This window comes from Mustela lutreola, chromosome 11, assembly GCF_030435805.1.
Source record: "Mustela lutreola isolate mMusLut2 chromosome 11, mMusLut2.pri, whole genome shotgun sequence".
Classification (NCBI taxonomy): domain Eukaryota; kingdom Metazoa; phylum Chordata; class Mammalia; order Carnivora; family Mustelidae; genus Mustela; species Mustela lutreola.
Window position 1 is genome coordinate 23,735,194 of NC_081300.1, and position 24,959 is coordinate 23,760,152.

Below are 24,959 nucleotides of genomic sequence, written 5' to 3' on the forward strand. Positions count from 1 at the left end.
CCATTGCCACCATACAGAGAAGGTAATGTCCTGGTCTCTATGACAAGTACAGAGCTTCGCTTGGCTAACTTTGTCTGAACTCCCCACGGTTCTCACATATGTTACTGAAATCGTAGCATATTATCTCTTATTAGCAGACAAAATGGTCTCAAAATGGCTGGAAAAAAACTCAAATTACAATTAATGGAAAATTTGACCAAAGGAATATAGACCTAGACTTGATGAATCTCAAACTAACTATACCTCTTTAGAAAAAACTTTTAAGAGCCTACGTTTACCGATAAATAAAAGAAATGTGGACTTGTCCCTAAAGTGAATCACACTGCAGGAATTAATTTACTTCATTTCAGCCTGAAGAGATTTCAGACATCATGGTTCATAAATTCTTATGGCTGGTGGGGCTTTCTAGTAATTTTGCCTCTAAAAATAATCATGAAAGGGTTCATTTTCTGGGAGAATAGAAAGCTTTCTTCTTCAAAATTAATTAAGTCATTTATCCTTTCTTCCAAAGGCCCCAGTCACAATCTAGAACTACCTGGGAGTGGAATGATAGCTTCGTTCCTTTAAGGACAGTTATTAAAGCCCAATTGGAGGATTTCTATTTCTAGCTAAGAGTGAACTAAGATATATAGATATATATATACATATATACGTGTTTGTGTGTGTGTGTGGTGTGTGTATATATATATATATATAAAATCTTTCCTGTGTGTGAAATGCTGTAAGAATAAAATTAAAATAAGCTGGATATATCATCATGGAATATAAAAAAAATCTCCGTGATCTCCAAAGAGTTGGTGGAGATACCCTGCCACAAAACAAGCCCCTTCCAGAGAGGCAGATCCCTACTGGCCAGCCCTTCCTTGTTTTACCCAAATGCTACACACCTGAACAGTGAGAGCAGACCGTGCTTTCCTGGGCTGATAGCAATTTTCTGAGAGGACAGCTCTGAGGTTCCCAGGGAGAAAGGGACCCCAAAATAAATATTAGAGTCTCCCTCAAAAAAAGGCAATGGATGCTCTGCTAAGGTAAGTGGAAGAGGGTGGTGGAGAGGGGCTTCCTGCCACTTTGTGCCTCTATGCCCAACCTTTTCGAACTCAGAAAATGTATTTTTTTCACTGTAAAATTCTCTGTCTTCAGGAAGGTTGGGGAAAAACATCTAGGAGAATTGGAGCAAAGTTGGTGAAAATATATTTGGCTGGTGATCCTGAGAACACATGGATAAGCATGTGACTTCTGAAAGCCAGGAAGGATTATGTAAGCTTCTTTGGAAACATAAGATTCAACAAGAGTCCCCTGGAAAGGCCACCCTGACTCCTGAGCAGGGACACAAATAGTTCAGTCTCTACAAGGACTAGACTTGGCCATGGGTGAAATATTCTGCTTTCCATCTAGAAATGCTAGAGACCAAGCCGAATGGAAGAAATGTTACCTAGCTAAAATACAGTCTACTCGCTTTCCTTCTTAACAGTTGCCCGGATAGAAAGCATCTTCATCCCTTATCATGTCCCTTGGTCCTAAATTCGCATCTTCCTGCAGGCCGCTGTGGACGAGAAGGCAGAAACCAGATGGAGACAGATGACTGATGAGGCTCCAGATGCCACTCCTGCAACCGCTTTCTCTGCCAGCTCACCTGCCTTATTAGGAAAAGCCTAAGGGACTGGTCTCTTCTATGTAGGGAAACAGATCTACATTTAGCTGGAGGCAGTTTGCAGGAATGCATTCATCCCAACCTCAGCTTTCCAGCTAGGACCAGGATGACATATTGGGAGTGGTGGAGAAAGTTCTCTGGGCATGGGCAGGCAAAGGGCAGCAGGTGCTTTATGCTCCTCTCCTGTCAGTCTCTAAGCTAGATCAGACTCACTTCTGCCTCCTCCAGCTGCAGTGAACTGGGTAATTTGAACCAAACTTCCCAATGAACACAAAAAGAAACCTACAGGAAATATTTTTTAAAACTTTTTCCTAAAGCTAACAAGATGGGGAGGGACTTCAGACTTAAGATCTGGGAAAAGGAGGTACAGAGATAGGGGCCTGGGTATGAGGGGCTACTTTCACCGGGTCAGATGGACTGTGAATCCAAAAGAGGAAGTCAGAAGCCCAGCAGCACTTCCCGCGGCCTCACAGTCAGGGGGCCAGGGCATCCCTAGGCGACAGGCCTGGTAAACCACTTCACACTAACGGTTAGGACCCTAGGAGTGAGAGACAACAAACCGGTCTGACTTTTGACATACGGGTGACCTAAAAACATCTTAAGTCCTCACACTGATCCAGGATTCCTGGTACCCCAAAAATCCTGAAGAAGCTATTTAAGCTATTTAATCCTCTCTCAAACTCCTGTCATTTTTAACCAGGATCACTCAGAGCCTCAAATTATTGCATTTCATCGATCTTAAATATCACTAATTATATGACTGCACTACTATTTTAGGTACCAGTGAAAAAGAAAAAGAAAAAATGTTAGGTAGCTCCTATTTTAGGTACCAACTATAAATATAAAACTCCATCAAGTGTAAACCACATCTGAATTTCAGAGATCAAAGTATGTGTGGGGGGGGGGCGGGGGAGTACATCTTAAAATTGATGAGATGATATTTATGCAAAATTTTTCAAACAATATCTAGCACACATTCAAAGATAATCAGGCACATATAACACAAATATGAACCAGCATGATAATCAGAACAAACAACAGAAAGAACAAATGCATAAGTATTCCAGATGGAAAAATTATGACACACAGAATGTACAACAACTATACTTAACTATGGTCATGGAGGTACAAGTTGGGCTTAAACATTTCAAAACAAGGAAACAGGAATTACATAAAAGTAACATTAAAGACTTGAAAAAGAACTAGAAATTTCAGAACTGAAATTCAGTTACTAAAATTAAGAGTACAACAGATGGCTTTATCTGCAGATTAGATACAGCTGAAGAGACACAGTGTGATTTAGAAGACAGGTTAGAAGAACTATCAGAATGTCGCCAGGAGATATAAAAAGGATGGAAAATATGGAAAAGAGGGTAAGAGACAAAGAAGTTATAGTAAGGAAATTTAAGATAGTAAAATGACCTTACAAAACAAAGTTCTCCCAGAAATAGGCAAGAGAATTCCGAGGAAGTTGCTAATAAACCTAAGCTCAGCTCCTTCAAAGAGCAGCTACACCACTGAGGCAGGTCACCTTACTGAAGACCCAGAGATAGTATAATCCTGGTTAAAAGTTGCAATGTTGTGATTTACGAAAATATGTATTTGGCCATTCAGATGACCAAAACCTATTCAGGTCCACAATTCCTGGCTCACAGCACCCAAACCTAGGAGATCTCCTAAGCAAGAAGAGCAATGGGAACAACTTTTGTCATAATATTTGGTCTTTATCCTCAGATCTTGAAATAACTTCACAGCCAAAAAAGTGAAATAAGTAGCTTGTTATTCATAAAAAGTCCCACTCCTTACCACAACTGGATTTACGTTAATCAGGTGACTCTTGGAAAGTACCTAAGGGAAGGGCCTAGTTGCCAGGGGAACTAACCATGAATAAAGTGATGGAACTTTCAGCCCTACTCCCCCGACTTCTGAGGAGGGGAGAGGAACCAGAGGTTGAATCAGTCACTAATGGCCAATGATTTAATCAATCAAGCCCCTGTGATGCAACCTCCATAAAAAACCAAAAGGAAGGGGTTCAGAGAGCTCCTGTTTGGGGAACCTGAATGCTTCCGCATACCACTGTGCCTGGCCCCAAACTCCATGTGGACAGAAACTCCTTTGTTTGGGACCTCACCCTATGTATCTCTTCATCATGCTGTTGATTCATACTCTTGGATATCCTTTGTAATAAACCAGTAATCTAATGAGTCAATAGTCTCCTGAATTCTGAACCACTTTAACAAATTCACTGAACCCACGGAATACGAGGTAGGAACCCCTGATTTACAGCCAGTCCATCAGGAGCAGGGATGACAAGCTTGCAACTGGCTTCTGAGGTGGAGGGATGTCTTATGAGCTGGAGCCTATAACCGGTGGGATCTCTCGTTCTCCAGGTAGATAAAGAGTAGGAATTGAGTTGAACTGCAGGACAATCAGCTGGTGTCCAAGATTTGCCTCAATGTGTGGGGAGAACAGCCCCCTGCATTAGCATCGGTGATCAGAACTCTTTAGAAAGAACAGGGGAGGGGCCCCTGGGTGGCTCAGTGGGTTTCAGCTCAGGTCACGATCTCAGGGTCCTGGAGTCGAGCCCCACATCAGGCTCTCTGCACAGCGGAGAGCCTGCTTCTCTGTCTCTCTCTGTCTGCCTCTCTGCCTACTTGTGATCTCTATCTCTGTCAAATAAATAAATAAAACCTTAAAAAAAAAAAGTGTTGAAAGAACAACCGACTATGGTTATTTTACCTTTCTGTGCTTCACTCTCCTCATACATGAACTGATATGGTAAAACAGTTCCCAATTCACAAGCTGTGAAGGATTGAGAATTAACACCTGTGACGTACTAAGTACTAAGCACTTAATAAGTGCTCACTACATGCCGGTCAATACCAAGGGGATCAAGCAACTGTCCACCCAACTTTGTTTCAGGAACCAAAGACGCCATCTCCACCACTATGAACAAAGAGAGTTTAACCTAAAACACAGCACCTATGTTACAACATACAGCACAGTATGTTGGAACTGTGGAACATTAGGGTTGGACAGAATTCTTCATAGAATATCCAGATCAGAAGTTTATTGTCTTTCCTTCTTTCCTTTCTTTTTTAAAAGATTTTATTTATTTATTTGAGAGAGAGAGAATGAGAGAGAGAGAGAGAATGAGAAGTGGGAGGGTCAGAGAGAGAAGCAGACTCCCTGTCCAGCAGGGAGCCCAATGCGGGACTCGATCAGGGGACGCCAGGATCATGACCTGAGTGGAAGGCAGTCACCTAACCAACTGGGCCACCCAGGCATTCCTGTCTTTCCTTTTTTAAAAAAAAAAATGGATTTTATACGTGCAGATCAATTTTTTAAACCACTAACCCCAAATAGAAAAATAGATAAAAAAGATACAAACAGGTAACAATCCTATTGAGAAATGTTTAGCCATATTGGTAACCAAAATGCAAATGAAAGCATTGTGGCATATTTTCCACTTACCAAATTATAATTTTTAGAAATAAAAATACCCTATAGGCACCTGGGAGGCACGGTCAGTTAACTGTCTGACTCTTGGTTTCATCTAGGTCATAGTCTCAAGGATCGAGCCCCAGGTGGGGTGCAACACTGAGCATGGAGTCTGCTTGGGACTCTCTCTGCCCCTCCCTTCTGTGCTGGCACTCTCTCACTCTTGTTCTCTCTCTCAAATAAATAAATTAATCTTTATTTTTTTTTAAAGATTTTATTTATTTATTTTGACAGACAGAGGTCACAGGTAGGCAGAGAGGCAGACAGAGAGAGAGAGGGGGAAAGCAGGCTCCCGGCTGAGCAGAGAGCCCGATGCGGGGCTCAATCCCAGGACCCTGAGATCATGACCTGAGCCGAAGGCAGAGGCTTAACCCACTGAGCCACCCAGGCGCCCCTAATCTTTAAAAATAAAATAAAATACCCTATGCTATCAATGATGTGGTAAAATCATTTCCATTTTTGGAACACAATTGGTTAGCATGGTACATTTCCACTCCTGGTTGAGTAATTTCACTACCTGGAAATGTATACGAAGAAAAAAATCCAAATTATAGAAAAAGTATGAACACAAAGTTGTTCATTGCAATAATACAGCAGTGAGAAACCGGGAGAAAACAATGTTCACTAACAACAAAATACTGCAATTAACAGGCTTCCAGAGTGTTGATTTGTGTAGCCATTAAAAGTCATGTTTACAGGGGCTCCTGGGTGGCTCAGTGGGTTAAAACCTCTGCCTTCGGCTCAGGTCATGATCCCAAAGTTCTGGGATCGAGCCCCACATTGGGCTCTCTGCTCAGCAGGGAGCTTGTGTTCCCCACCACCCCCTCTGCCTGCCTCTCTGCCTACTTGTGATTTTTGTCTGTCAAATAAACAAATAAAAAAAATTTGGGGGAAAAAAAAAAGTCATGTTTATAGAGAGTCTGTAAAAATACAGAAATTGCGGGTGCCTGGGTGGCTCAGTGGGTTAAAGGCTCTGCCTTCAGCTCAGGTCATGATCTCAGGGTCCTGGGATTGAGTCCCGCATCGGGCTCTCTACTCAGCAGGGAGCCTGCTTACCTCTCCCCTCTCTCTCTGCCTGCCTCTCTGCCTCTTCGTGATCTCTGTCAAATTAATAAATAAAATCTTAAAAAAAAATACAGAAATTGGTATAATATTAACTGAAAAAATATATGAATTACAATTATATGTACAGTATGATCTCAAGTGTGTTTAAAAACTGAGCTGAGGATAAAAAAGACTAAAACATAGCAAAATATGATTGGATCAAAGGATCATGGTAGGACTTAAAAACTTTTTTTGCTACTTCCCATAATGCACACGTAGTACTTTTCTAAATAGAGAAATAAATATTTTTATTCTAATTATTTACTGTAAAGATAATATCAAAGAGCATTAAAGGAAGTTCTTTTTATTTAAAAAAATTTTGAGATCGGACGCCTGGGTGGCTCAGTGGGTTGAGCCGCTGCCTTCGGCTCAGGTCATGATCTCGGGGTCCTGGGATCGAGTCCCGCATCGGGCTCTCTGCTCAGCAGGGAGCCTGCTTCCTCCTCTCGCTCTCTCTCTGCCTGCCTCTCTGCCTACTTGTGATCTCTCTCTGTCAAATAAATAAATAAAATCTTTAAAAAAAAATTTTTTGAGATCTAATTGACATAAAACATTATATTAGTTTCAGGTATACAATGTAATGATTCAGTATCTGTATATACTATGAAACTGTATATATTGTGAAATATATCTAGTTAATATCCACCACCACACATAGTTACAATATTTTTTTCTTGTGATGAGAACTTTGAAGATCTACTCCCTTAATAACTTTCAAATGTACAGTCCAGTGTTATTAACCATACTCACCACTCCATGTGTGGGAAGTTCTGTAAAATAATCTCATTCCACTAATCCAACTCTTTCCGTTTTTTCCTGGTTTTTTTCAATACTACTCATATGCACACACCTCTGGCACAGGTGTTATCAGTGTGAATTAAAGGTTAGTGCTACCAGGATTAGATGACCTGGTAATCTAATCAACAATCTAATCAATAATCCATAATATAATCAATAATTTGATCAATAATCTAATCAATTGGATTATTAGAAACTCTTCTCCTGCGTGGACCTCCCTTTCACTAATATGCTCTAGCAACCAGGAAGTCAGAACAATATTCCAGTGACAAAAAATGCCAAAGGGGAGGGGACAAACTCCTGACCCCTTGCCCAGCATTGGCACTAACCTCTGTGTAACCCTGGCAAGCCACTTAACTTCTCAGCCTCAGTTTCCCCATTTATAAAATTGGCCAAAGAGAGCTGCTCACTGGTCCCCCAAATCCCTTGCAGGTTATAATCTCTGTGCTTGCATGCAGATTTGACCCAAAATCTCCAAACAGATCTTGACTCTTAAAAACTCTATATAAAAATCAAATCCATTTAAACACAAATGGAAAACTAGCTATTTTTTTAAAACCCTCCTACAATAAATCTTCTTGTAGAGAGTCTTTTTATTTTTGTTAAATCTAGACATTGACTTATTGACAGTTCATCTTTACATACAGTCAGGCACATTTAAATACTAAACCTATAATCATAGCACTTTCTCTACCTCACTGAAGGTAGGCTGATTTAGATTAAGGAAAAAGACTGGGTGAATGAAAAGTCTGAAATACAGAGATTTTTTTCTAGTTTGCTTTATTATCTTAAGTTTTCAAATACTTCAACTATTTGCCTACCCATGCCCCCAAAAGGCATTTCCTATCTAGCCTGTTGGAATACAAGAAGCCTCATTCCAGTCTTGGGCATAGAAGCATGAATATAATAGAAGTATGAATCAATAAAATCTTACTGTAAAATTTCCCCATACCATTATAATATGCTGGAAAAGAGTTTCATTCACTTTCTGAATCAATAACTTGGGCACTGGGCCAACCTCGCTTACAATGCGTGTTAAGGTACTTCTATCCACTAGAGGAACTCACATAGCCTCCTGCTAAACTTGAACTAACCTTGCCCCACAAACATACTGTGGGTGCTGACCTGGAATTGCTGAAGCTATGAGAGTTTCTTTCCAAGAACAGACAGTAACAGAAATACAGGCCACCCTGCATCTAACAATTCTAGTTTGATCCACGCTAAGTCAAGTCTTCGAGAAGATTCTCTTAGCTCTTTCCAGTCATGGGTAGAAGAAAGTCTCTACTTTCCTGTTCTTACTGCCACAGCTGTCCTGTCACTCCTCTCCTCTTTCCCAGCGGCAGCAGCTTTACTCGAAGATAATGAAACTGAAATCCCTCTTGCAGAATCCTTCCAATGTTCTAGCAACAGTTTCACCTGGTCATTCCTGGTCATTTTGCTTAAAGAGGACTCCTAAATTACATAAGCATCCTATCCCACCAGAACTAGATCCTCTCCCCACATCCCTCCCCACTGCTGCGCACCAGTCACTGCCCAAGCAGCAGCCAGGATGACCCTGTGGGCAGTGGTGGCTGCCAGGGGTGGCTCTGTGGCCCACAGGTCTGGTATGTTAATCAGTCACATGCTGGGGGAAGAATTTGAGGGTGTTTTTTTTTTTTTTAATTTTTTATTTTTTTTTTTTTTTTTTGCCTCAAAATACTTACTTAACGCCATGAGCAGATTAGACTATGTGAGATGACAAAGGATGTTTTGCTGATTTCTGAAATGATTCACAGGCGAAGTTCCACAAAGTTAATTTCACATTTACTAAGTCGCCATTATTGAAAAGAACCAAGTTCTGTTAAATAAGGCCTCTCCCAGGAAAGTAAGAAGGTACAGAGAATGGTACATATGGTACATATTCACCAATATCCCCTTAAAACAGTGGGTCTCAATCAGGGGTGACTTTGTTCCCCAGCAAACATCTGGCAACAACTGGAGACATTTCGGATTGTCATGACTTGGGGGGGCTCGGAGGGGGGTGCGGGGACACTACTGGCACGGACTGGTAGAGGCCAGGGATAGTGACAAACACCCTGCAACACACAGGACCACCCCCATGACAAAGTATTACTCAGCCCGCAACATCAGTGGCGCTCAGGTTGAGAATCCCACCTTATAATAATGAGCATTGTAGATGGGTAGAGAAGCAACGATTCTGTTTGGAAAACGATTGACCTTTAAACACCAGAGCAAGTGCAGGTCAGGTAGACAGGTAGCTCAGGCGGAGCTGCTATGACTCTAGTCACCACACTCAGGTAAAAAGCTCTGGACTCTCAGGACTGCGAGGACCAGCCAGGCCAAGAGTGGCTGCACGAGGAGGTGGTGGTGTGATTCCAGGAGCACCAAGACCCGATTCCCTCCAGCACCCACTTGTCTGGGCTTGAAATCCTCTCATGGTGGACAAAACCTTTCATTCCATAATGAGGTTTAAAGTGCAAAGACTCCCAGAAAAATGAACAGTGACCTACATTCATATTCAAGAGAAAGTGACTGATGACAGATTGTGTTTCCCCTGTAGTGTTCATACAGGGAAAGGCTCTGAGCAGCTCCAAGGGGTGCACGAGGAGGAAGAGAGGACAGGGAGAGAAAGGGTAAAGAAATGGGCAATATGGCCTTTGGAGAGAAATGTCACCTATAGACCATGCCTGAGCCTGCAGGGAGGCGGGGACACAGACAGAAAAAAAAAAAAAGTCACATTCTTAGCCTTGAAGAAGATTACCATCAAGTTCAGCTCAGGTGAAAAAACTCCAAGAATGCCAGAAAGAATGGCAGGGATGCAGCACAGCCCCTGCCGCAAATAGCAGAGAAAGGTCCTCACCAGCGCTGGGAGCACAGTGAACCCCAAACTGTGCCGAGCTCCTGACTCCTGAATTCTAGCGAAGTCATGGACACAGTAAAATGCTCAGGCAGCAATTCTGTGAATGAATGAAACTATTCTAGAGGAAGAGCTATCAAATTCCTGGTTGGTTTTCCTTCACACCTTTGCTTCCACCATTTTTCTCAATTTGGGAAGAAGCCTTGGTTCGAAGTCTTTTCTGCCCATGCGAGTCCTAGTCCACGTCGAGTCCTAGTCCACGTCGCAAGGCCAGTTCATGTTATCTCTGTACATTCCTGATTTCACCCTCTGTGGGGTTTTCCTCTGCTCTGAATTATAGGGCCTCTATGCCATGCACAGAAAGTTTACAACCTATTTCCTATGTATCTTTTACAGCAGGCCTAATTCCAGAAAGAATCTGAGGGGGCTTTCAAATTCATAACAAATATAAGACAATGTCCTTTAGAAAGAATTTAAGAGGGAAGCTGGAGATAATCTGAGAAGAAAAAGATCACTGTACCAAGAAGTTGGGATGAAGCAGATGAAGCAGTTACCAGGAATTACTGGAGGCCAAGGTAAAAAGATGAACATACTGGACATATAGAAAGACACAATTTCATGAGTGCAAGATTTTCTTTGCCAAATTCTAGGAAGAATATACTCCTGGCTTTTTTCAAGTTTGCGATGCAAACAGTCAATTTACATGTTGATCTCAAGAACTCTGTTAGGTCCTTTAGGACAGAATACATCTTAGGGTCTACTTCCCGGATAGCAGCCTGTATTAAACGTAAGTGCTCAAATATTTGCTAATAGACTAATGACCCGCAAGTTGCTTCAAGTTTGGATATTCCAGTGTGTCTCTGGATCCCAAAAGGATCAGAGTCATAGGAGTCATCAAATCTCTCAGCAGGAAGGACCATCTGATTCTTCCACTGAGTCCCCAGGCCCCCAAATGATAGGATTTTAAAGATAGGCTCACCCCACCTGCTTTGAAACTAGGGGCTGGAAGGTTCACGCAGACCCTATCTTCGCTAGCTTCGTGCCTCCCCCAACCCTGTTCCTGGTTTAGCTGATTGTCCTTTTGTCTGTCTTTCTGTCCACACCACAGATTCTTATCCCTTTGAGTGTCAAGGCTTTGCCCTATTAACTTTTAATTCACCACAATAACTAGCATGGTGCTTTGCCCCAAAGAACTGCCTTTTTCCTTTCTTTCTTTCTTTTATTTTTCTTTTTCAGTATAAGGAAAGTGAATTGGAAAGGGGTCCCTGAGCCCCTCTTTTCATTATTCTGCCCTGCTCCCCTCTGACCCCTCCACCTGGAGGGCAGAACACCAGCTCCTCCTACACCACATGACAAGCAGTCCAGAAAGGTTAAAATGCAATTTACTACAGGAAGGGAAGACTCAAGGGTCCAAGGACACATTCTCTCTCCCTTATTTCCACATGCCCCCCAAAAGTAGGCTGGGAAATCCTTCAGGAACACACACACGATAACAAAAAACCTTTGTACACAGAAGGTGCTCAGTAAATATCTATTAAAATAAGGTCACAGCACAACTACCTTGAATACAGTAAACACTCAATAAATACCGGCTAAACTGAAAAGTTTGTAACACACCTACTTTGTGCGTAGTAGATGCTCAATAAATCTTTTAAATTAAGATGATTGTAGGACTTCTGCCTTGCCCATGGTAGGCCCCCCGTAAATGGCTAGTACATCGAATAGCAGTAGACGCTTGCTCAGAGAACCCGGGCAGAGGTGACATCAGTCAAATACCAGGCAGAGATCCATGAATGGAAATGCGCGTCTGGAGGTAGCGCTTTCGAGAGAGCCGGAGAGGCGCGTGACAGTGCGCGGCCGCGGCGCTCCGCGCGCTTTTTCCAGAGCCGCCGACCCACCGCCCGCTGCCGGGCATTGACGAGCGATCGCGACCCGGTCCCCACCCAGGCGCGCGAACCGGCCGCCGCCTCCAAATACCACTTCGGGGCTGCACCTGGAGCTCCCGCAACCGCCCGCTCCCGGGGGTTTCCGCCCACTCTGGCTTCTCCTCGGATTCGGGAGAGTTGCGGGCAGAACAAAAGCAAACGCCAGCGAGGCTTCCGTTTGCGTCTCCGATGGAGAGCAGCCCGGGAACAGGCTGGGGAAGCCGGCCCGGGACCGGGCTGCGTGGTCAGACCCGACCCACGGCCGGCAGCCGCCTTCCCTCCGCAGCCGATTCAGGCTCGGGACTGCAGAGCCGGGGAGAGCAGCGGGGCTCCCCCCCGCCCTCTCGGGCGCCCCGAGCCCTCGCCCTGGGGCCGCGGGTGGGCAGACTGGGCGCCTCGGTCGGGGGGCGCGGGGGGGCGCTATATTAACCCTGAACGAAGCGCGAAGGAGGCTGGAGGGAAAGATGCTAGGGAACTGGGGCAGACCTCACAACCCAGATCCGAATTTGAACTCGCAGTGCGAACCGTCCCTCGGCGCCCCCAGACGCACGGAACTGCCCGCGGGGGTGGGGTCCCCTCCACGTAGTCGGGTGCCTAAAGCCTCCTCCCCCACACACCCCCCGGGGATGCCCAGCGGCAACCTTCCCGTCAGGACTACAGATCCAGCGACAACCTCGGCGCGCGGCTGGCCGAGGAAGGGGTGTTAGGGGGCGGCCGTGTCCGTCTCGCGGGAGACACCCCCGCGCGGAAACTCGCTAGTTTGGTATTTGCCTGGTTTTCCGTTCGGATTTTTTTTTTTTTTTAAGGTGAGGTGGGGGCACCGTGAGAACGGGGAAGTAGCATTTCTTCCTTTCGCCCGGCTGCTCCGGAGCCCGCCGAACTCCGAGAGGGGTAGGCGGCAGGAGAAGAAAGAAAGCGGAGGGGGAGCCACTTACCCAAAGCAGAGCCCGAGAGCGCGGCGGCCCGGGCGCGAGCGGCGCCTTTGTCTGCGGTCGCGGCGCCGGCGCGCTCGGCCAGGCCGGTCCCAGCCCCGGCGCGTTGCGAGCTCCCGCGGGCGCCCGGACACCCCGACCCGCGGCTCCGGCTCCCGCTCCCGCTCCGGCTCCGGCTCCGCTCTGGCCCCCGCCCGCACCGCCCCGCGCTCGCCGCCGCCGCCGCCGCCGCGGCTCCGCCCCGAGCCGGGCCCCGCCCCCGGGCCGCCGGGCCCCCACCTGCTGCGGCGGCGGGCGCGGGGGAGCCGGGTCTGGGCCGCCAGGGGCGGCCGCCTCCCTCGCGCGCCGGGCTCCCGCCTCCCCAGCCTCCCGGCCGGGCGCGCACAGAGCACAGGGCCCCTCTCCCACGCAGCCCCCCGCGGAGACAGCCTCACCTGAGGGGCCCGGCGCCCGCGTTTTCTGAGTCGAGCCGCGGTCCCGGGGTAGTCTGGCCTTCCCGCCCCGGCGCACGTCCTCAGGAGTCCTCCATCACCTTAGAAGCCCGTCCTCACTTTTGCCCGGGGAAGGGCACCCGTCGGGCTCTGCCCCGGCGGGATGGGGCGGCGGGAAGCGGGGTCCTCCCGAGCCCCAGGCGAAACCGGGCCTCCCAGCCGGGTCAGCCCGGCGCCTCTGCAGCGGCCAGGGGCGGGGGTGCCAGGGGAGACCCAGCCGGCGGCTACCAGGTGGCCGGTTTGGAGCCGTACTGTCGCTCGCCGTCGCCGGGCCAAGGGAGACCCGGATGGGCGGGAGAAGGAACCGGGTGGAGAGTCGAGGGGGTGCGGGGTGCACGTGCACGGGCCCAGAGCCTGCCCTGGATTCAGAGCGGGTCGCCTGGGCTGTGGACCTATGCTCATTTGCAGGGCCGGGATAAAGGTAACAGAAGGCAGCCGGGCTTTGGAAGCCAGAGAGAAGGAAAGGAGAGGCCACCAGACATAACGCTGGTAATAACCAGTGTTCAGGTGCCGCCTTCCAGCGAATCTAAAGGGGTCTATACCGATTAGGTGTGTCTCTTAATGCGTTTCTCCCCAGTGGAATGGCTGAGGAGACACTTTTCTAAGCATAGAAAAAAATATGATAACCTAAATAGTGTATAATGAGGTCACTAGCGGCTTTAGCGGCCCAAGAGCCCTCCCTTCTCCCAGCTCCCAAAGCCTTCTGAGCAAGAATCGTACTTTGACACTTCATAGGGTCCGCTGTATCCTATGGTTAGTTCTTCTTCACCTCTCCTTTTCTGCTTCCAGGGCTTAGGGCAATTCCAGGTGTGTAATAGGTGCCCAATAACTGTTGAAAGCATTAACGGGTGATTTATGTAACTGCTAATTGTAACATGGGCAAAACACAAAGATTTTTAATTGTAGGATCATATCAGAAAATGCATTAAGTGGGAAGAACAGTGATGGCCATAGGCAGGGTGATAAATGTTAGCTCTAATTATTAGGTAGAGAGAAATGCTATTAATCACATGTACGTAGGTAATACCTTAAGGTTACTTACCGATTTAAAGAGATCAGTTGTCTGGACCTTCGTTAACCCAAAAGAATAGGTAAGGATAAGGAGAGAGTCTGTAACAAGCAAATGTGTGTGCATCTGTGGGAACTTTCCTGTGTACGTTTCCCAAAGAGAACATTTTAACATTTTGCTTCTTTAATTTTCATTACAAATAAGTATTATCGATTCAACGGGTTTGCATAAATATGAAATACTCCGTTAATTTATTCATTTTTATAACATCTTTTCTAGGAAGGAGGAATGAAGCCCCAAGGATTCTCATTTTGTCCAAAAAAGCCAGAACGGCAAACGTCCCACCACATTGAGCCCACTAGGCTGAGAGTCTGGTGGGTCTGAATAAGGAGACTGACTCAGGACAACACCAGCAGAGCTCCTAGCCTCCCTCCTGGGTGTTTTAGATCAGTGTCTTGGGTCTGTGAAACTGTTCTTGGGAGCAATGTGGTTGTCCACGTGAGATAATTTATCTCTTCCATTTGGCAACTGGGAAAATGTAATTTTCTCCGTGTGATGAGCATGAGTGAATGGCTCATGCATAGTGAATGGCTGTCCTCCAAATTGTGGGACGAGGGTGTGAAATATGCATTTTAATATCAGAGTCCATTACCGCACAATGCCAGCGGAATGAATAGGAACTGGGATATTTTATCTAGACACCCTCCCTCCCATCAGAATCACATGGGGTTCTTCTAAGGATGCTGTTATTAGGGAACAGTTTATTCCTTATTTTTACCCCCACAGAAGAAATGTTTCCCAAAGAAACAGCTGGCCTAGATAGGGTAAGAAAAAAATAACCACATAGAGCCCAGGGGGTGGGAAGGTCATCAGGTAGCTTTAAGACTTCTTCAAGTGGGGAGAATATGTACCAGCATTTCTCCTATTGCCTATGAGTAGAAACCCATCAGCTGTACCGGGGTGTCCCGGCCAGAGGAGCTGATGTCTTCAGTGATCCTGAAGGATACAGTGGGTGGGGAGTTGCTGCATTGAGCGGGAAAATGCCATGCCACCTGGCTTAGGGTATTTACAATATGATGTTTTTGAAATATTGTTTCTATAATACTGTGTATTATTCCCCCCCATGCATCTGTTGAAACCTAATCCCAACCTGTGGGTGTTTGGAGGTGGGGCCTTGGGAAAGTGATGACGTCAGGAGGGTGGCACCCTCAGGAATGGGGTTTCTGCCTCGGGAAAAGAGACCTCACAGAACTCCCTTCACTCCTTCTGTCATGTGAGGGCACAGTGAGAAGACAGGCTTCTGTGAGCCAGGAAGTAGGCCCTCACCAGATATCAAATCTGCCAGCACCTTGATCTTGGACTCCCCCACCCCCAGAACTGGGAGAAGTTTTGCTGTTTATAAGCCACCGGGTTTCTGGTATTCTGTTATAGCAGCTGGAACGGACTAAGACAATAGAGTAACCATCCTCAGGAAGGGCTAGTATCTAAAATGAAGTACAAATGACGGTCTTTCTCCATAGAACTACCAATAGGACTTTTTGATTGTGATATATAGTAAGAAATATATTTGCTCTTGGCCCCTGGTTCCTGGCACAGAACTCCTCAAACCCTAGGAATTTCCTGAGTGATTAGAGCGTGCTTTGTCATTCATAAGGGGTGTCAACGATACCCCTTGGAGTTTATTCTAATGAGATGACTTAGGGTGGGCCCCACCTATAGCCTCAGGATGAAGCTGGTCACCGGAAAAACCTAGTGGTTAGAGGTCTGGAACTTTCTGCCCCACCTACCAACCTCTGGAAAGATGAAACCCTATCAACCTCTGGAAAGATGAAACCCTATACCTGAACACTAAGTAAGACTTGATGAGTTGCCGGGTTGGTGAACACACTCGGTAGTGGGGAGGACAGTGAACTCCAGTTCCACGGGGCCAGAAGCACCTGCGTTGGAACCTTCTGGACCTAGCTCTATGTATCTCTTCATCTGACTGTTCATCTATAACCTTTATGATATTTTTAATAATATTTTTAAAGATTATTTTATTTATTTATTTTAAAGATTTTATTTATTCATTTGAGAGAGATACAGAGACTGAGAGGGAGAGAGAGAGAGCACAAGCAGGGGAACCAGCAGAGAGGGAGAAGCAGACTCCCTGCTGAGCTGGGAGCCTGACATGGGGCTCCATCCTGGGACCTGGAGATGATGCTCTGGGCCAAAGGCAGACACTTAACCCTCTGAGCCACCCGGACGCTCCAAGATTATTTATTTTAGAGAGAGAGGGCAGAGGGAGAGGAAGAGAAGCGGATTTCTGGCTGAGCACAGAGCCTGCCACCACAGAGCCGGACATGGAAACTGCCTTGGGGCTGGATCTCAGAATGCTGAGATCTGGACCAGAGCTGAAATCAAGGCTTAACCGACTGACCCACCCAGGTGCCTCTATTGTATCTTTTGTAATAAACTGGTAAACATATATGAATGTTAAAGTTGAGTTCTGTGAGCCACTCCAGCAAATTATTGGAACTCCAGGCAGGGGTTATGGAAATCTGAAGTGGGCAGAGTGTACAGTCTTGTGGGACTAAGCCATTAATCTGAGGGAACTGATGCCATCTCTAGATAGTGTTGGAATTGAACTAAATTGTAGGAAAACCAGTCAGCGTCCACTCAAAATTGAGTTGCTTGGTGGCATTGGGAAAAACACACAGTGGATTTATAAATTGTTCATACCTGTTTCCCAGTTTGGTTTTGTCTTCCAGAAGAAAATCTGTTTATGATGATTATACTTATGCCTGATTTATACCCTGTCAATTACAGAAGGGGACATGAGGCCCTTTGAAATATTAAAAAACATGTGAAGCTATAAAGCACTCTTCTAAGTTTTGGTACATCAGTCTTGGTTTACAGTTATTACCAGTATTTTATTAAATAAGGATGGCTGCAATCCAATTCTGGACCACAGGAGGAGAGCCCCCACCTATTATTGGCAAATGTGGTTGATAATAATGTTGCTTTTACAGAGTTGCTCTCCCTTACTATAAAGGAACCTGGCTGACCAAAATAAATAAATAAAATAATGTTCTAATTAAGATGTGCACACAGTCTGTGATGGAGGGAGGCGGCGCCAGAGCCACTTGAGAAACTCAATAGAGAAGGGTCAGAGTCTTGATTATGCTTTCTTGAGTCGTCAAGAGGGAAGAGCTGCCAAAAGACCATGCAAAGACAGCATAGTATGATAAAAGAACAGTGGATGGAGAGTTCTTTCTGCCACTAAGCAACTCTGTATCACTGACCAAGGCTTTTGCCCTCTCTCGGTTGTACTTTTCTCATCTGTATAATGGGAGCGCTCACCTTCCCTATCAAATACTTCTCGTGTGCCACGTCCGATCCCTGTAGGTCTTACCTTATTTTGGCTGTCCAGCTCAGGGACCGTCTGCGCTCAGAGACCTGGGATAGCTCCTCACCTCCTATTCGTGTTTTGCACCTCACTTCTGCCCTGGGGCTTCCCTGTTGCCTCTGGGCTAAGTGATGCTGCAGAAACCCAGTGTACATCCTTGTGTGAAATTGACAGGGAAGTTAAGACCCGCTGGGTGAAGCTGTCACCAGTGGGTTCCAGAAGCCAGCAGATGAACTCTTTTTACCTTCTCCAGAATGCAATAGCCCACGTGGCCCCTCAGTAGAGGACCCAACAAGATCAGGCAATCGGTTGTGCTGGATCCTGAAAATGCTTGCTTATTCCCTTTCCCTCTCTGCCATGCTCCTTTCTCTTCGCACTCCGGCTTGTCTGGCAGGACTGTACTCCTCTTTGGTGGGGTGGGGGGTGAGGAGGACTGGATTTCTTAATAAATAATGACATAGAAGCTTTTGTCTTGGGATCTGCTTTGAGAATCCCAGGCTGACACCAAGATTCACTCTGTTTCTCAGTGTCCCAAAGATTCCCACAGGGGCCTAGCCCCGACTCCCACTTTCCTAATGAAGGAAGAGGCAGAGCACAAGGCAAGACAAGTTGTTTTCTATCATGTCTTTCTGTTTAAAGTTCATTTAAAACAAAAAAGTTCTGATGTGAAGACACAGTTGAAAGCTCTTGGACTATTGAATGTTGGGACAAGTTTGGGAAAGGTCATGGTAGATGGGAAAGTGGGTTTGGGATGGAAAGATCTGAATACACTTACAGGGAGAATTGCTATTGGAGCAATCAAAGGAGAAGGACCAGGGGGGAGGTGGGACTTTGGGCTGGAAAGATACGTTTTGAAGTAATATCACAATGCGGATAGGAGGAGAGTCTGTTTGTGGTTAAGGTTCCTGGGGAAGCAAGTCCAGTGAGCAGAGGGTCTAGGAGAGAACCTAAAATTACCAACTCCGGCAACTCTCTCTCTCCCTTGCCCCTGCAAAGCCCTTTTCCACATCTTGCCCTCCCCTTTGTCCTACTAAAACAACAGTGATTTGTTCAGATAGGGGGTTGAGATCCCTTTTACTCAGGAGGTTAACACCTTCTCAGGCCCCCAGAAGATGAATCATGACTGACTTAAAGGCCAATATGTAACCCAGTTCTGGCTAATGAAACATAATGGGAATTCTGCTAAAGAGAGCTCCCTTTCCTGAATTAAAAGATTGCAGGGAAGCAGAGTTTCCCTTGTTCTTCCTGCCACGAATGTAGATGTGATGCCTGGTGCTGCAGTAGCCACATTGTGATATTAAGGCCTAAGCATGAGATGAAGGCCAAGAGAATCTCAAGGATGCTCTCCCTAGTATCATTGAGCTACTAAGCCAATTTTAGCAGCCATAAATTATCCTCTTGTGTGCAAGCTAAATAAATCCTTATTTATTTCAGTCACTGTCAGTGGGGTATTCTGTGACTTGGAGCCAAAATCATTCCTGAGCCCAGGAAGATGTGATAATGAACCAAAGGAGAACCAAGAAGGAGTGGCTGACAGTACAAATGCTGTTGAGAAGTCAAAAGAAAGATGACACTGAAAAACATGAATTTTTCAACAAGAGGTCATTAGTGAGCTCAGTGAGAGCCATTCCAGACTTACTGATGGGGGCAAAAGCTAGATGACGGTGGGCTGAGGAGAGGAGGCATGGAATATAGACAGTTCTTTCAAAAATTATTGTCAGCGTGTATGTATTAAGAGCCTTCAAATGTCTCTGAGCTTTAACATACATTCTTCACTTGTAGAGATCTAGCCAAAGGAAATATTAGAGATACTGACAAAGATTTAGGCCCAAGGGCAGTAACTGCAGCTTTATCTATGGTAGGGAAATGTTGGCAACAGCATAAATACCAAACAATAAGGAAGTTGTTAAGTAAATTATCGTATATCTTCACGGCAGAGTATTGCTCTTGCCTAGCCATAGAAGGTTTTGAAAGAATTCTTTTAATGACATGGAATAATGCTCATAATGAATCAATTTAAAAATCAGGCTATTAAAAATAGGTCATAAATTTATTATATACATTATTTATATGCAAAGGAAAACGGAGGAATGAAATCCATAAAATTATCCAAAGTTAGGGGCATTTGGGTTTAGTCAGTTAAGTGTCTGCGGTCAGCTCAGGTCGTGATCCCAGGGTCTTGGAATCTAGTCTCTAGCTGCACCGCCCCCTCCCCGCTCATGCTCTCTCTCACTCTCTCAAATAAATAAATTAAATATTTTTTTTAAAAAAATCCAAAGTTAGGGGCGCCTGGGTGGCTCAGTGGGTTAAAGCCTCTGCTTTCGGCTTAGGTCATGATTCTAGGGTTCTGGGATAGAGCCCCGCATCGGGCTCTCTGCTCAGCAGGGAGCCTGCTTTCCTTCCTCTCTCTCTGCCTGCCTCTCTGTCTACCTGTGATCTCTGTCTGTCAAATAAATTTAAAAAAAAAATTAAAAAAAAAATCCAAAGTTAGGGGGCGTCTGGGTGGCTCAGTGGGTTAAGCCTCTGCCTTTGGCTCAGGTCATGATCTCAGGGTCCTGGGATTGAGCCCCACATCAGGTTCTCTGCTCAGCAGGGAGCCTGCTTCCCCCTCTCTCTCTGCCTGCCTCCCTGCCTACTTGTGATCTCTGTCAAATAAATAAATAATCTTTAAAAAAAATAAAAAATAAAAATTCAAAGTTATAGGAAAACTTCTTAAATTTCTATTTTTCTTTATGCTTCAAAATTAGTACTTATTATTTTTATAATCAGAAAAAAACAGGTTCCTGGTTAAAAAACCAGGTTCCTGGTTAAAAAACAAACAAACAAACAAACAAACAAAAAAACAGGAAATTTGCTATGTTTTTGTTTTCATGTTTTCTTCTTAGATCAGGCTGCCAGGAACTTCAGAAGCAAATCCAACGTTTACTCACAAGTATATTATTATCCTTTCCTGGCATATTTGTTTTATCTCTGCTGGGGCCCCAGGTCCCATAACTGCAAAGATAGGAAGAGGCATCTGAATCATGTAGCCCAGCGGGAAGGGGCATGTCCTCCCAATATGACCCAGAGCCCCTTCAGTCAAGAGACACGGGTAAGAGACAGCAAATCTCCCTTATGGCAAGACTCAAATCAGAGAGACCTTTACGTGAATTGAAAACAATATGCAGCAGATGGCCGATTAACCCCCCTCTACTCAGACCACATTATAGGACACCAGATTGACAAGAGGAGCGACGAGACCCTCTCATTAATTGGCCCCAGGTGGCTCCAGTTGTTCCGCCTGTGGCAGCAGCGTGCCAGCCTGGGCTCCCAAGAACGGAAAGGTAGGAGGCCGCACTGCAGGTGGACCAGGGAGAGCCAGCTTCCCCAGTGCGCATGTAGTCCTGTTTCCTGCCCACCTCCCCACCTGCCCCCCACAGGTCCAGGCTCTAATGCCTCGGGTTAGGTTATTTGGGCCTTATGATGTCCTCGAGACTCGTGACCAGGGACAGAAGTTATTTTCCTCTGGATAGATTTCACTGTAGAACAACATCTGGCTCCCTTTAAGAACACATGAGGAGGGGCGCCTGGGTGGCTCAGTGGGTTAAGCCTCTGCCTTCAGCTCAGGTCCTGATCTCAGGGTCCAGGAATCGAGCCCTGCATTGGGGGTCTCCGCTCAGCAGGGAGCCTGCTTCCTCCTTTCTCTCTGCCTGCCTCTCTGCCTACCTGTGATCTCTCTGTGTCAAATAAATAAATAAAATCATTAAAAAAAAAAAGAAAGAAAGAAAACGAACACATGAGGAATACAATGATTAGGCTGTCAGCCATCCTATATTTAAATCTAAATGTTCAGGGGCGCCTGGGTGGCTCAGTGGGTTAAAGCTTTTGCCTTCGGCTCAGGGCATGGTCCCAAGGTCCTGGGATCGAGCCCCACATCAGGGTCTCTGCTCAGCAGGGACCCTGCTTCCTCCTCTCTCTCTGCCTGCCTCTCTGCCTACTTGTGATCTTTCTCTGTCAAATAAATAAATAAAATCTTTGAAAAAAAAAATCTAAATGTTCAGGCATACATGGGGGAGTCATGATATTCCACGCAGCTTGGGGAAGGGGCCCAGCACCCACGCCTGGAGGTTCTCCCCACTTCCTCCTGTGGTAAACCTTTCCGTGTGCACTCACAAGGTAGTTGCAAGGGTCAAATGAAATATCAATATGCAAACACTTCGTAAACAGTGAGAAGCTATATAAACGTAAGTCATTGTTAATTATTATTACTCCGTGGGGAAGCTAAAGCCTAAAATGGATATTGTGTCCTATTTCACTTTTCTTGACTCCAAGCCACTGAGAAAATCCTCAAGCAAAGAACTGGTCCTAAAACCTGAGAACTGCTTTCAATTTATTTCAGCAAATGCCTTGCCCCGAGATTAACACTTAGAACGGAAATCTCTTTTTTTTTTTTTTTTTTTTTTTTTTTTTGTTAGAGAGAGAGAGAGATACAGAGCGCAAGCACAGGCACAGAGTGGCAGGCTAGAGGCAGAGGGAGAAGCAGGCTCCCTGCCGAGCAAGGAGCCCGATGTGGGACTCGATCCCAGGACGCTGGGATCATGACCTGAGCCGAAGGCAGCCGCTCAACCAACTGAGCCACCCAGGCGTCCCAGAACGGAAATCTCTTATTTGGTCCCTGAAAACTCCTGCTATAGGTCTAAAGAAAGAAGAAGGGATAGTGTCTGTACAAAGTAAAGAGAGGGCAAATGGGAACATTCGAGGGAGTATCTCTTGCCACTAAGCTGAGGCCCTCAAAATGTTTGTTGAAATAACTCTTCAGGGGCGCCCGAATGGGTGGCTCAGTGGCTTAAGCCTGCCTTCGGCTCAGGTCATGATCTCAGGGTCCTGGGATCAAGCCCCACATCAGGCTCTCTGCTCAGCAGGGAGCCTGCTTCTCCCCCCACCCCCACCTGCCTCTCTGCCTACTTGTGATCTCTCTCTCTCTCTCTCTCTCTGTCGAATACATGAATAAAATCTTAAAAAAAAAAAAAAAAACTCCTTAAATTCCTGTACAGAGTCCTAGAAATATCATGAACTTTGGGTTGGTACGGGCAGCAAGCTCTCAGCTAAGAAGGGCAAGGCATGTTGGAGAGAAGGCTACTCTTCACAGTTGCTGGCTACCAGCACCTCTGGGAGAAGAACCCAGGAAGAAGCCAGAGTACCTGAACTTGAAGCGCAGCTGCTGTGGGCGGGAAGGGGCCCCACCGCCATCACCAAACAGTGCCATCCAGCACTGCTATCGCCAAAATGATGACAGTTCGTGAAAAAGCAAATGGGCCCCAAGTGCTGGTTCTAAAGTCCCATGAGAGCAAATTGTTGCCTTCCCTTCCCTGGAAGTCCCGCTGTGCAGCCTCCAGTGGTTAGGAAGTGGGCAATGCCAGCATGGAGAGATGTTGATTTAAGTGCCATTAGCTCCACCCCCCCACCCCCCCCCACCCCCGCCTCCCGACCCAGAGATCGTTTCATATGCTTCTGCTTGGTGCAGGACCTTGGTCCTCTGCCTGCCACTTAAATGTGGTCTCCTTTGGGCAATAACAGGGCTGTTCCATTGTACTTTTGACCCAAAGGAGAGTTCAAGCTAGTTCTATTTAGTCCTTCACAAATGCAGGCACAAACTCTGGCATCTTTCTCTTCCCCTACATCCCATCTCTTTCTTGGCCACTGGTTGAAAAGGAGAGGTGAGTGCAATCAGGACTGAGCAGTCTCAAAGCTCAAGGAGGCAGAGAGCACGGCTCCCTACTGGTCAGAGAGGGTGTGTGCTGCTGCTGCTGCTGCTGCTGCTGCTGCTGAAGCAAGACATCCTTCTGGGATGGCAGTGGGTAGGCGTCACCCCCTGCTCCAGCAGTCCCGGAGACCCCCATCACCACCCACAGAGAGCTGCAGCTATGGGCTGGGTTCCACATGACTCCCAGAGCAGCTGATGCCAAGATAACATTTCTCACCTCTCGCTGTGAAAAGTCCCCCAATGTTTGACAAACCCTCATCAGCGAGGCTGTGGGCAAAGTCACTCCCATATTCCTAATGGGGTGCCAAGTGGGACAAGCTGCAGAAGAAGGTGAGGCAGTGTCTCCAAGATTACAGCATGCATATACGCTTTGCCCGGGTAATTCCATGTCTCGGAGTTTATCTAAAGTTCATCTTTTACACGTAAGAAACCGTGGTTGTCAGAGTTGCTCAATGCAACCTACTTAGTGATAGGAAAAGATTGGAAATAACCCATGATTACTCAGAAGGTGCTAGCTAAATGAACTGTGATCTGTCTTCCCAATGGAGAAGCATAAAACTTTAAAAAAGGAAATGGGAGGAAATATTTTCGAGATGTGTTTATTAAGTCAAAAAAGAACGAGGTGCAGAGGCAGGGTAGAGCTTCTCCATTTCCAGGAATGATCTTCCAGAAACAGTAACTCCCCGTTTTAGCATCAGAGACACAATAGAAGCAAAGGCATTTTTCAATCCATACATATGATTGTGTCGACAGAGGATCCAGAAGCATCTGTAAAAGCTACAAGAAGCAGTAGGAGTTAATTTAGCAAGGTTGCAGAAGACAAGATTAATGGGAAAACTCAATTAAATTTCCCTATAGTAACAGCAAACAGGCAGAGAAAAAAATGGCTAAAAAATCTACCATTTCCAATATCATAAAAACATAAAATAGGAATGAATTTACAAAAGATGTCCATGCCTTTACACTAAAAATTACAAAATAGTGCCAGGTAAAAGGAGAGTACACCATCTTCGTTGAGTGGAAGACTCAAGATCGTTAAGATGCCAGTTCTGCTCACAGTTGTATATCCCAGTATATCATTGCAATGTGAGTGAAAAGGTTTGTCTTCATTTTACCCACATGAGGCTTTCTCTCTACTGCTTGGCTAGGAGTTTATGAGACACAGGAGGACAAAGCTGAGGGACAGCCTCCTGGAGGACCCAGAATCACCCTCCTCTGCCATAGTTGAGGCTTTGTTGCTAAGCCAGTTGTCTGCCTAACCTTCACCCCCAGAGGGAGCTTCCTCCCAGGGGACACCTCCATCTCTCTCAGATAGAATTTGAGGAAAACCTTCATGGAGTCCATGTCACACAGGTGTAAAGATATAATCTCGACCTGAGTGAACATATGTTTGATGTCAGCCTTTTATGGTTCATGGTTGTGGTGTATGATTTTGTTCAAGAAGTTTCAAGTTTCTCGGGGCGCCTGGGTTGCTCAGTGAGTTAAAGCCTCCGCCTTCAGCTCAGGTCATGATCCTAGGGTCCTGGGATCAAGCCCCAAATCCAGCTCTCTGCTCGGCAG

At 46.0% G+C, this 24,959-nt stretch overlaps 1 protein-coding gene across 3 annotated transcripts in view; it reads right to left on the reverse strand.

The window, feature by feature from the left end:
* The window catches only part of MAPK4 (mitogen-activated protein kinase 4), a 144,715-nt gene extending 131,750 nt beyond the window's left edge, over positions 1 to 12,965 (reverse strand). For 2 of the 3 annotated variants that reach the window (XM_059140144.1, XM_059140145.1), the window contains exon 1: positions 12,772 to 12,963. The gene's annotated coding sequence lies outside the window, so the exon portion shown is untranslated. Of the gene's footprint in view, positions 1 to 12,771 lie in introns of all 3 variants that reach the window. The other variant, XM_059140146.1, reaches the window with a different exon arrangement.
* Between the last annotated feature and the right edge of the window lie 11,994 nt (positions 12,966 to 24,959).